We start from the raw sequence: 12,560 nt of genomic DNA, 5'->3' as shown, positions 1-12,560 counted from the left end.
TCTCTTAATGAGGGGTAATATATCCTTGCCATTCATCGATCTAAGATTTCTTGGACCTAAGACATGCACGAATGACTGATTATAGCTATTTGGTGTCACAACTGCTGTTTGGTCCACAAAACCCAGATAAGTTGCACGCCAGTCAGGGTTAGAGCGCAGGGTGCTTGGAAAATATATCTGAAATGATAAACTTCTCAACATTCCAAGAAGAATCGAGAACAAGTTTTTGTGGACAGATTTACTATTGCGCCTCAATGTTTAGTTGCTTTCTTAAGAGAGCCAAAATTCAAAATAGGTATCATTCATTATATATTTTTGCAAAAATCTGAAAGGCAAAGCAATCGAGAGCCTCTGAATTACTTTTGTTGGAAGCCCCGAGCAGTCAGAAAAAGCACTAATACAGTTTGAACAGAATAAAGAGATCAAAAAACAAATTCCATAACGAACAAATTCCATAACTGCTTTTAAGGCCAATGATGTTGAGTCAACAGGGAGCGCGTCTGCCATTGGTCTGTTGCTCTTGTGGGCGTAGTTTCTCACGCATACATAAGCTCACAGGCAGGACCGCCAGGGCGTTGCTGGAGTCAGTCCTCAGAGTTGATCCGTGCCTGTCAGGTAAATACTGTATCTTGTCAACGTATTGTGTGTTTATGGTAAGTCTGAAAACGTGATGGCTTCGGTATGTCATAGTCATGAAAGTTTCATTGTTATATAAACAGGAGAAGATGTTTTGCCATAAGAACAACGACGCTACCTGTGGCCGAAGTTTAGTTTTCAGAGTTCAGAGGTCCACCCTTGACCCCAACATCTTGCAACACTTTGTACGAGGACACTATTTGTCGCTCTTGTTAGAGGCGGTACATTCAAGCTTTTTGTAAACAGCTTTCCATCAAACGTCCGAAAAGACTGTTCTTTATGCCTTTGCTCTCGTTTCACGAATAGTCATTATATTCATCCCGAGGCCACACCAGACGCGGCGACCGTGGAGGTTGCCGGGAAGAGGTTCCCGCGGCAGTTTGAATCATTGGGTATCTTATGCGGGTGGCCACACAAGACTAGCGGGACGGCTCGACCCTCTGCAGTTGCTGCCAAGCGATGTAACATGTTTTAAAATACAGCGGCGGTTCCCGGCGTCTTCTCCGAAAACAACCCCATTTTCTTTATGATTATGGGCTTATCACTTGAATGGTTACTTCCCTTTATTGATAATATTGATAACTGTTGTGAAGTTAGTTTCCTGCTTAAGGAACTTTCATTTGTAACCTAGAAATTGTTTAAAGCATATTATCATTGTTGAGTAACTGATATTAGCATAGAAAATTTTATGTATTAAGCGACTGCATTTATTATCTATTCAGTAACAATATCGAATTAAATATTCCATATCTGTAATGCATACTTAAATTAGCAGTTATTTCAAAACCTCTCATTTGTGTACTTTCGGACTGCGTTCATTGTTGTTCTCAATAAAGAGTCAAGCAAATAGACCGAGATGTTGAATGAATGCAGTCTGGAGAACCCTTTACCACGTCGATGGTTTAAATGTTTTCCATGGGGATGAGTTCATTCCTGAATTTAAAGTGAATATTTCGAAAGGACCACAATACATAAATAGACCCTCCAACTTGACATGGTCACTAACGTGCACATGAACAGGCAATCGATTAGTTGCCGAAGTGTCACTTGTTCAGTCGGTAGTGGCTACAGAAGAATCAATTAATGGGGAGGTGTTTCGGAGGAGAGCTTTGTGGGATCCCCGTGATCCCCTCCATGAAATATTTTTTTTTTTTAAAGAAATGGAAGAAGTAGAATAGGACGATTGGCCCTCAAATGTGGCCATCGGTGTCATGCATTCGACTTCAAGGTGCCAACTATTATGCACTCAGCCACTCACAAATAAGGCTTGTCCAGCTGCATAGACTTGATAACTCTACGAATTCTGAGCGCAGCAGCATCACTGATTTATGAAATATTCGTGGTACTTTTTACTTTCTTCATTAATGTTTACAATGAATGTACAAGCAAAACTGATTTTTCCTTGTGTTACTTTCTTTGATTTACCATTGATCTTTTTTTTTCAGATACCGGTAAACAGTTTATTTCAACATAACGCAGCCAAATATTAATTTAGTTTTATATAATTTGCAATTCATTCTGGTTCCTCTGTTTTTAAAGTATCTTTAAAGAAGTAAACCTATATGCTGTTAGTTTTGCAATAATAGAAAATTAAAATCCACATTTTCTTTTCACTTCCCTTAAAGTAATAAGGGAAGTAAAAGGAAAATATGGATTTGAACTTTTCATTATTACAAAATTTACCGCCAATAAGGTTACTAGTTCCTGAAATGATAGTTCGGGAGAGGTGAGTTGTCTATGGTGCATCGTTTGTGTTGACACTGACTTCTACTATTGCAAACAGACTCAAAGACCACTGGGTCATACGTAGTCTATCGTCAAGTTTAACACTTAGGTTTTCTATTAAAGGCAATTTCCTATCCGAAGGTTTTCTATTAAAGGCAATTTCCTATCCAAAGGTTTTCTATTGAAGGCAATTTCCTATCCAACAGCGACAATAACTTATTTGCAAAGAAGTATATCTTTGACCGCTGAGAGTGACGCGTGGGAGGTAGGGTGGTGATGCTGGTGTGGCTATGTGTCGTTTTGACGCTGCTCTCCCGCTCGAGTCGTGCCTGCACCTCGACGGTTCCCGCGCCCCGTGTGGCCTTACCTAAGAGAGTGGGTTCGCTGATTGCTTCTGGGTCAAAACCACTCCTTAGCATTTTGTTCTTCTTTGTTTTTACATTTACTTCACGCCTGGCTAATCATCTGCTGTTTGCGTATATTGGGGGAGACATTGATTTCATTTGCTGTTTCGTAATTTATTGTAACATTATGAACATTGCAACACCATAAATCAACCTCGGATTATTTTTATTTATTGATTCTTTTTTTCTGGAGGTTATTGCAGGAGCAAAAAATTATGGTTCTCTTGTAAGAACGCTTCTGATTTAATTTTTTTTTTTTTTTTGGTCATCGGGGATTTGTTCAGCTTGTAGCATGATACGGAGGAAGTGAGATCCAACAGATGAGACAGTGACACAGAGAAGTCAGGTCCAGGAGGCAGTAAAATAATGCTATGGGTATTTCACACAAAAATGGCAGAGCCACTGGAGTTAAAGTGAACGTTCCATATTGATGAGATTGGTCATATTCAACATCTTGGCTTCTAATGTGTTGACATTTTAATCATTTCCCTAATTAAAAAGAATTCAATAGACTTGAATTGGATGTTATCTGGGTTATTCAACTAATACTCAAGTAAGATTGAAGAATGATTTCATCATTGGTAGAAGGCGGTAAAACAGATTTGTATAAACTCGCACAAAAACAAAAATTAATAGACACCGATGTCTGCTGAGGTCAAAGAAAAGAACGTAGTTTTAGTTACATCCCAAAAGGCTTACTGTGAAACCGGAAGATTGTATCCTCGTGGAGCCCCATCGCGGTGGAAAAGGGTATAAGAATAAGGACAAAGAAATTAATAAAAGAGAGAGAGAGAGAGACAGACAGACAGACTAACCAATCTTTACCTTTCCTCAGATCCGGCAAAATGCGTCTCTTTCTGGTAGTGTTCCTGGTCTTTGCGGTTCTTCTGGGACAGCTGTCCCAAGGGGAAGCGGTAGCAAGCAGAGTAAGTATAATATGTTTCAATTCCATAAATGAATTATGTTGGCATCTCAACACTGGTCCTTGTTACATGTCCCGACCACTACAAGGGACTAGTGTGACACTTTCATGGTCCTTGTCGGGTAACTGTATGATAGCCTTATGGTTCTAGAGGAACGAAAAAGCTTTGTTCTTCAAAAAGCGATGAATCTATATTGCCTATATTGCAGGCACAGCATGTATGCGTGTATGTATGTATATATATACATTTTAATCATTCTTGAGTTTTGATAATAGTCTGACCAATATCTGTAAGGCTTTACTTAGAATTTTCGGTCGAACTATACTGATGCAATGTATGGATGTAAGTATGTATGTATGTATATATATATATATATATATATATATATATATAATATATATATATATATATATATATGAAATTGTAATAGCCACAATGCCCTCTTAACTTCTCAAATTCTTTGCTCTTCTTTGGATACGCTTGTCACTACAAAGCCTTGAGCTCCAGCTTCAGCGAAATTTGAAGATATCACGATGTCCGGTAGTGGCTGGACCTCAAGGAAGAGCAAAGAATTCGAGAAGTTAACAGGGCATTGTGGCTATTACAGTTTCATATGTATCTGGTAAAAATGACCAGTATATTCTATATATATGAATTTTTATCACATCACCGTGATTCATATACATACTGCATCGAGCTACAAATGTCCTTTATTATCCAATTCGCTATACCCCGGAATTAATATATTTTCATATATGTCACTTTTTCATAAGTTGTATTTCAACAGAGATCTGTCATACTCGTAATTGATCCTCCGAAAAGATGTCGTGCAGTTGGATCTACAAAAGTTCGAGCGAAATGCAGTGCATTAATATCATAATATTATTCTTCTTGCATTTTAATACCTTATTATCTTCTTATCTATTTAATAAGTGAGATCTCTCCTTTTTGTATTTTCATTTACTTCCTCTTACTTATTCCTAATATACACCATATTCTTTGGGAGCTTGAATTTGAAGTTAGATATGATTGGGTGTCATCTACTGAATTAATAATAATGATAATATACTCATTTTACCATCATATGAACTATACAATCCCAAATGCTCATAAGGATCTACTCGTTCTACTCTTACTATGAGTAAAAAAAGTATTCGCTTCTCCCTTGTTCCCATTTACTTTCATAACCTTACTCTTGCTTACTTTTCCTTTAAATCTTTTCCTCTTGCAAACGCTTTCAAACTCTTTCCGTAATTTACTTCACAATCCCAGTCACTACTGTATCATCTGAAGATATCAGCCAATTATGTGACAGACTGCCACCTATATCTACTTTCCTTTCTTCGACTTCTCACTTAATTCCATCTACACCAATGTAAATGATTACGTGTTTCATATCGTCAACATTCTGTTTCATCAAGGGACGCAACAGGGAAGGCCATATTTTGATCTCGCTACATTCTCGGTGAGGATTGTAATATGGAGCAGTTGTGTATCTTTGTTAGGGAGGTGGGCCTCCTAAAAAGATTTCATATTGCACATATGTATATGCAATATACGTTTGAATAGAAGTACATGATGAAACAGAATTTTGACGATATGAAACATGTAATAGTTTACAGGGATGTGGATGGAATTAGGTGAGAAGTCGGAGAAAGGACAGTAGTTGTAGGTGCCAGTTTGTCGCATAAAAAGATGGGTCATGATTGATAATAGTTGCTAAAACTAGCGCCACAACTAGGTAATTGATGCCGTAATAAATTAAAAAAAAGGAAACTAAAAAATAAATTCTAGACAACTTTAAAAGTAGTTTCAAATGACAAATATCTAAAGACACACACACATACATACACAACAGACATAACATTATATATATATTATATATATTATATATATGTATATTATGTATACGTATATTGTATATATATATAATAATACCCATATATAGTATATATCTATATATAGTATATATATATATATATATTATATATATAATTAAAAATTCACAGTAGATGCACGTGACTTCATTAAATAAGCGAATACCACAGGAAAATGATACTCAGAAATCCAAGCACTTTCGTCTTTACTAAGACATTGTCAAGGAACGAATGAAATACAGTTGGAGAGAAAGTTATCAGGTAAACAACAAGATCAAGAATACCAGATGGTTAATTGTCAAAAGGGTAAAAATCAAAGAGATAATTCAGGATTATCGGATATCACACGGTCACAAATTTAAACATAGATTTAACCCTAAAAGAAACTAAAACGTAGCCATACAGTCCAAAAACATGTATAAAACTGAATATGTTAATTTTGTTGCTTATATATATCTAAATTTTTTTTCATTACGAAGGCATCGAGTTTAAATAAACCAAGACTTAAATTTAGAACATTTCCATTATTTGACTTGATGAAACAAGATTCAATGATATTCCTTTTAACTGTGTCATTATATGGGATTAAGGCTTTTGCTTGACTCCAGTTAATAGGATGATCTAAATCTCTCTTATGTACGAATGCATTCGATATTTGTCCAATATTCTGTGAAAACTGGAATAATATCGAAAACATTATTCGTACATATGAGAAATTTAGATCATCCTATTAACTTGAGTCAAAGCAAGAGCCTTAATTCCATGTAATGACAGTTAAAAGGAATATCATTGCATCTTGTTCCATCAACTTAAATAATGGAAGTATTCTAAATTTAATTCTTGGTTTATTTAAACTTGATGCCTTCGTAATGAAAAAAATTATAGAATAATATAGGCAACAAAATTAATATATTCAGTTTTATACATGTTTCTGGACTTTGTATGGTCACTTTTTAGTTTCTCTTGTGGTTAAATTTATGACCATGTGAAATCTGATAATCCTGGATGATCTCTTTGATTTTTACCCTTTTGACAATAATTAACCATCTGGTATTCTTGATCCTGTGGTAGTTCTCCTCATCTATATATAATTAATGTATATTATATATTTATGTATATATATGGTATATATATATATATATATATTACTCTATATATAATATATATATCTATGATGTATATACTTTATGTTTTTCGATTTTGTATATGAAACTACTTTTAAAGTGTTTTTTTGTTTAATTTTTTAATTTCCATTTTTTAATTTATTACGGCGTCAATAATCTAGGTATTGTGACGCTGGTTTTAGATAATCAATCAATCTATTTAATCAGCTTTGGCAACACACCCTTCGTTCTACACATTGTCAAGTCCCTGCACCAAGAATCTATCTCAGTTCAAACATGCGAAAACATTCTCTTTCATTTACGCTACATATTGCTCTTTCCTTTGAAGTTTTTTAATCAGTGTTTTCTAACAACCACTTAATACACTGAATTAAACCTACAATATTTTTCCTCCATCCTGCATTTCCCCTGGTATATTTTGAAAAATTATCCCTTTTTCATTCCTACATTTAAATTGACTTCACTTTCATTTTTCAGCCAAGACCAAGACCAACACAGTGCTGCCCTCCCCATTGCCCCTGCTGTGATCCACACAAACCTTGTACTTGCTTCGTCCCGTGTCCACCGGTGAGTCAGATTAACTTTACTTATTTTCTTCCAAACCTATAAAGCTGTCAGCACATTTTGCCCGTTTTTTTTTTACTATCTTCCCTAATGAAGTTTAATTGTGCACACATGTCTCTGCTGAATTCTCCGTTTGCCCGCAAGATATTTTAAAATCCTTTTATGATTTTTAGTTAAGTTTTGTCGAGAGATGAGCTACTGGCCGAAAATAGTTGATTAAATATTAAAGTAGACCCGATCAGCAATGGCTCAGAGATTTCTTTGTGGGGGGAGGGGGGAGGGGGGGGGGTGGTGGGCGGGGCCGCCCTCTGATTGAGGTATAGGCTGTCAGAATGTTACTTTGTTATCTTTATCCTTGTTTTTGTTGTTGATGTAGAGTCAATTACTATTATGTTTCTTTTAAAAAAATGTATCGTCATACGCTTGAGAGTAAATTAGTTATCCTTTGATTAATAATGTCTTCTGTTTTCCTCCCATCCTACAGAAATATTAGACTGCTGTCCAGTGATGTCAATAGCTGTATATGGAAGTTCCCTCTTGAGGTGATTTTGAAACTACCAATGGAAACGAGGTGTTTGTTTGTCAAATAATCAAGAGATTTAACACTTGAATTTGTTTGATTGAAGTAAGCTACCTAATGAAATATATATATATATATATATATAATATATATATAGATAGATATCGTATAGTTATGTTATTATAATATAGATATATCTATATATATAGTATATTGTAACGAAGCGTTCCAAATACCTGGTTATTACACTCACCAATCATAGAATTCAAAGATACCTCACAGAAGCCAGATACTTAAACTTTCATAAATGACAGTATACGACTGAGCACTCTAAAGGCAACAGTGATCCATTAAAACGCTTATTAATCATACGAGGTCTCTGCATTTGAATACACTAAAGTATATCACATCTGTGGGAGATCAGACTAAGTTTATCCAAACATCTATGAAGTATTTGTATAGGCCTAAGTTAATTAAAAGGCATCACTGTCTTCCTGGTCCCCATAGTGCGTTTCCTCTTCTGAGATCGCTCTGGTGGGCCCAGGTGGAAAAGGCAGAGTCCCATTAAATGCTTCCCGCAAATATAATCCTTCCTCGGAGGATTCGGTTTAGACCTTGGGAGTCGAGGGAAAGGATTTGCTTCTTCCCTGTTAACTTTTTTTTTTTAAATTTATTTTCATTCCCTATTCTATTTAGCTATTCCTTCTTTCTCTTTCTATAATTATAGGGCCTGTTGGCTCCGTTGTTTGGACTTGAGACATAAATTCATAAAGCAATCAGTCTATTTTGCCCTTAGAAAAGAAATCCACTCTTTCCTTGTTTGCATAACATTTTTATCCAAATCATCCAAGTCAGTCACAGGACTCACTTTCTCTTTTATTTTTTGAAACTGTTCTCTGGATAGCCTTCGAAACATCGGTAACAGGACCTTCATGATGTTTTTATAAAATGAAGTATTTCAGGAAATTATAGACTATTTCCTTGGCCTCAGGTGGTGGGTGAAGACGTTTATGGGAGTCACTTGGGCTGGGCTGTGCATACTTATCACAGAGGGTGATCGAGAGCGAGTATCCTGTAATGATATTGACCATGACCCTTTAAATCCTCTTAAAAATCATAGGTCCCCTAAACTCAGATCTGGCATCGCCGGAAAAAATATGCCATATCTTCATTTTCATTGATGAAACTGAACTTTTAACGAAGAATATACGAAATAAGATATATTCAAAATATCTGATGCAAACAAAGAACCACATTTCGAGAAATGAAAACTATATAAATAGACTCCATGAAGTTAATATGATTACCATAACATGAAAATTGACAACGTATGATATCTGTACAAGCCACACCACAGCGATCTTAGGAAAGTAAATGCACTATAGTCACTCAGAAAACTGGAGGAGCAAAACATCTATCTCTCTGCCTCATACACACAATTAATCTTACCTCTGATGGTCAATAAATGAAACACTTTTATATATGTATATTCTAAATAAAAATATTTATTCTTAAACTCAAAATTAGTAATGTGGAATTCACAATCTTATTTTGAAGAAATATTTTACTATCACTTGAAAACAACACAACATTTGATTAATTCGTGAATTAAATTATTAAACAAAATTAAATTAGAAAACTTAATTTATCAAGAAATTTAATTAACTAAGCAAAATTGAGACTATTAAGAAATACTAAAGATTTTAAAAGGAAACCTAAGTAAATTAAAATTGATTCACTACTACTGTTGAAATGTGATATTACGTCATGTATGCAATATTAAATTACCACAATATAAGATGTGAAAAACTGAGAGATTTCAAGTAAACAAAACCTGCAAAAATGTTAAAAAAAATAATAAAAGAATTGAAATGACAAAATGTAACACAAAAATCAATAGTTTGAATATTCCATTTTCAAACCCTAAGAATTGTATTTAACTATTGTCAAAATACAAAATTCACTTTATTTTGTACCTAAAATATTTCCTTTTGCTGCGGCTTCAAAATTCAAAAACTCTTGATAGGCCTATTTCAAAAGCACAGAATTGCAACGTCTGTACAGATTTCACAATCAATTACATGAACACACTTCCACAAGAAATGTAATCAAATACTAAAGAGTGATCAGTAAAAAATCATTACTTTTACTTTACAAGTTTAAAAAACTGCGTTATAATAGAGGGAGAGATGGAGAGAGAGAGAAGAGAGAGACGAGAGAGAGGAGAGAGAGAGAGGAAAGGGGAGTATAATATTAATGTTATACTCATGGTAGGCAGTCTGAGAATGATAAGAATTCCATCTTCAGTCGAAAGGAAAACTCTTAAATGACACCATTGAATGTTCTAGAAAGAAAAATGATGTCACTTTCTGGCCTGTAAGCGTTGGGGTGGAGGTGGTGTGGGGGGTGTGGGGGGGGGGGGGGGGGGGGCGTTCGTCAAAAGTTTCTGTGACTATCCTTTTCATTGAACTGTACTGACAAAGTAATAAATAATAATCTTTTGTTTTTGGCAAGTCTTTTTATATATTTTTTTCTATTAAACATTAACATCATTCTTTAGTAGTAAGAAATACAAGAGTGATTTTAGGAATATGATGAAGGCCACCATATCTGTAAGTGATTCTAAGTAAAATTCTGTTAATTAAAGTCAGTACTCTGAATAACATCTACTATTCGGGTAGAAAGGCATAGACTGCATACCCAAGTTTTCCTCTTCATATAACTAAAATAACATTATCAAGTATTTCATCTTGTAAATACCTATATATGCAATGAAATTTATAGAAGAAAAGGTCCAGTTTTGGGGTAAAAGACCCTCCCCATAAAAAACTCTGGGTACGGGCCTGACATCCTTAGCAAAACTTATTGGAACTTCCGGTTCTATGTGACTCATTATGCAGAACCATTTTAGGGCCAAGATACTCTGCAACTTACAACACATACTGCAATCGATCTAGGAACTATATGACGTAATAGCCATGTGGTTTTGGACAATAACTCGTATGAGACTTTACGGAATAATAGCCTTAACGCTTTTCTTGACTGAGGCAAAATCTTACACAACTGGGTAACAATCTGTCAACTCTCTTATCGCTGGCAACGACAGCTAATTAAAACAAAACAATCGTTATCACATTATAGAACACATGTTGCTGGGAAACAACATACACAATAAAAAACAATTTACCTTATTCTTTCGCAATTCTAAATTAGGCTTATTGTGAAATGTAGCATGCATGGCATAAGACACTTCAATAATATATATATGTGTATATATATATATATATATATATATATATATATATATATATATATATATATATATAATATATATATATGAGTCGATGCAAGGTGAAGGACAATCCTTTATTCCCATTATATGTACTTTTATTGTCGCGACGTTTGAAGACATAAAAGTCCCATTATCAAGCTAAAAATCATTAGTGAAAATACTTATTCTTCATTATATAGCACAGGTGCCTCATATGGCGTGATGTATGGGTTACCTAAAATCCAAAAAGAAGGTATACCAATGAGGCCTATTCTCACCTCCTATACCACTTCTAATTACAAAATTGCCAAATTTCTTGTGTCTCTCCTAGCGCGTTTAACTACCAATATCTATAGTTGTAAGAATTCAGAACATTTTAAAGAAAAAATCTTACCCCAGGATTCAGACTTATTTATGGTTAGCATGGATGTGGAGTCTCTTTTTACTAATGTACCGGTAGAAGAAACCATTGATATTATTGTTAGCCGTATTTTTACTGACCCAGATGCCACTTTTAATAATTTTAACCTTACGGATTTTAGAAAATTGCTCCAGCTCGCTGTGCAGGACACAGCCTTTGTTTTTAATGGCAAAGCCTACATTCAGGTTGATGGTATGGCGATGGGATCCCCTTTGGATCCCACCTTTGCAAACATTTTTATGTGCTCCCTGGAGGAACGCTTACTGGACAACTGTCCTTTGGCCTACCATCCATTATTTTATAATAGGTATGTGGATGATACCTTCTTATTGTTCAGAGATATAGATCAGGCTGACAAATTTCTTGATAATGCCAATGAAATACATCCTAACATTAATTTCACAATTGAATATGAAAAGGAAAATAAACTGCCATTTTTGGATGTAACCGTTTTTAGATATGATCATTTTAACACCACGGTTTTTAGAAAGGAAACGTTTACCGGCCTGGGATCGAATTTTTATAGCAACTGTTTTTATAATTTTAAACTAAACTCCGTGTCTACCCTCTTTCACAGGGCTTTTAACATGACGTCTAACTGGAATAATTTTCACAATGAAATAACCTATCTCCACCAATATTTCACTGACAATTGCTTTCTATCGAAACTTTTTTTATAAACACCTGTACAAATTCTTGAACAATATCTTCCATCCTAAAATTAAAATACCAACAGTGCTAAAATTACGATTGTTTGCAAGTGTCACATTTATTCATAACAAAAATTTCTACCATGAATTGAAACTCTTAATAGAAAGTTATTTTCCTGCAATCGAATTAAAACTGATACCTTTCAACCCAATGGATATCAGATCTCTGTTTAAACACAAGGAGAAACTCAATCCACTGGTGACCTCAGGAGTCGTATATCTATTTAATTGCCCTAGATGTAATCTAGGGAAGTACTTCGGCTCCACACAGAGGTTACTCAAAGTGAGATTAGACTCTCATCGAGGCGTTAGATATAGAACAGGTGTCAAATTAACTAATCCTGAGTTTTCATGTATACGCGAGCATACAAAGAAATGTAAACAT

The 12,560-nt window shown here is 34.8% G+C and overlaps 1 long non-coding RNA gene across 1 annotated transcript; it reads left to right on the top strand.

Moving 5' to 3' along the window:
- Window positions 1–490: 490 nt before the first annotated feature.
- On the top strand, window positions 491–7,864 carry LOC135214472 (uncharacterized). Its single transcript, XR_010314351.1, has 4 exons — window positions 491–615; window positions 3,601–3,691; window positions 7,167–7,256; window positions 7,738–7,864. It is a non-coding gene; the product is annotated as an uncharacterized LOC135214472 (long non-coding RNA).
- The last annotated feature ends 4,696 nt before the right edge of the window (window positions 7,865–12,560 follow it).

Source organism: Macrobrachium nipponense, chromosome 45 (assembly GCF_015104395.2).
Source record: "Macrobrachium nipponense isolate FS-2020 chromosome 45, ASM1510439v2, whole genome shotgun sequence".
Taxonomy (NCBI): Eukaryota; Metazoa; Arthropoda; class Malacostraca; order Decapoda; family Palaemonidae; genus Macrobrachium; species Macrobrachium nipponense.
The sequence above is the reverse complement of the archived record's forward strand: the minus strand, read 5'-3'. Positions and strand labels throughout refer to the sequence as shown.